The sequence below is a fragment of the Capsicum annuum genome, chromosome 11 (assembly GCF_002878395.1).
Source record: "Capsicum annuum cultivar UCD-10X-F1 chromosome 11, UCD10Xv1.1, whole genome shotgun sequence".
NCBI lineage: Eukaryota > Viridiplantae > Streptophyta > Magnoliopsida > Solanales > Solanaceae > Capsicum > Capsicum annuum.
The window spans coordinates 161084919-161086192 of record NC_061121.1 but is presented as its reverse complement, the minus strand read 5'-3'; positions in this window follow the sequence as shown (position 1 = coordinate 161086192).

Here is a 1274-nt window from a genome sequence, read left to right as displayed (position 1 = left end):
AAATGATATTTGCTCCTAGGCTAATTTCGACCTTCTGAACTCATTGATGACATAAGATTTTTGAAAAAAGACTAATTTTAGTAAATTGACCCCTGAGACCCCTTTCTCACTATTTTTTAACCAAGGATCGAATAAGATATAAAATCCTTAAATCCAAGCTAACCATGCTACTAACGTAAATTTGACATTTTAAATCTTCTAGCATAGTTTTTTATGCCATCCAAGGCTAGAAATAATGAATGTTGACTGTCAACATATGGTTTCTCAAGTTTGTAAAAACAAAAACTTGTACAACTCATTTCCAATGGCATCAGAAATTATACCAATAATCCCCGAACCTCATAGATATGTAGCAACTATGTGAAAAGGAAAAATGGTCAAAACACATAGAAATGGAAAACTCACAAATTCAGGGCATTATGTCAAAGCACTAGAAGCCTAAAGGAATAATTGAGAATGTTCTTGTAAATGTAGATAAATCGATTTTTCTTGTATATTTTATAGTACTTGAAATGCAGGAATGTGCTGATTAATGAATAATTCTAGGTAGATAACATCTTGTGACTGGAAGAGCAATTATAGATGTCTAAGAAGGCCAACTGATTTTAAGAGTAGATGGAGAAAGAGATATTTTTATATACAAAAAATGTTATGATTTTCATGAGATGGGATATCATTTTCATGCTCTTCAATTGATGTGGTTGAAGATCTTACAGGTAAATTTAAAGATGATAAATTGATTCTAGATTCTATGGAAATATGTTTGATCAAATTAAGAAAACACCATAAGATGATGATGTCACTATTAAGAATAAAGCAGAATTATTTGAAAAATATTACAAGAATAAGGAGATGCAATTAGACGGAGTTCATTAAAATCTTGATCTCAAAATAGTTCCTTCCTATTTAAAATATGCTTATCTTCAGCCTAAATTATTTTTAGTGATTATTTTATCTTCTTTGGTGGCTATACAAGAATATAATTTGATTGAAGTACTACGAGCACATAGAGAAGCCTTAGGATGGATAGCGGGAGTTATCAAAGTAATTAGTAAAATTATTTGTACGCATAGAATTCTTATGAAGGATAGCTAAAAACCAATAGTCCATCCACAAAGAAGATTAAATCGTGCAATGCAAGAAGTAGAAAAAAATGAGATAATAAAACTTCTGGGGTAGGTGCCATCTATCATATTTTTATAGCCACTAGGTAAGTCTTGTTTATGTATTACCAAACAATAGTGCAATGGTAGTCATATAAAATGAAAATAATG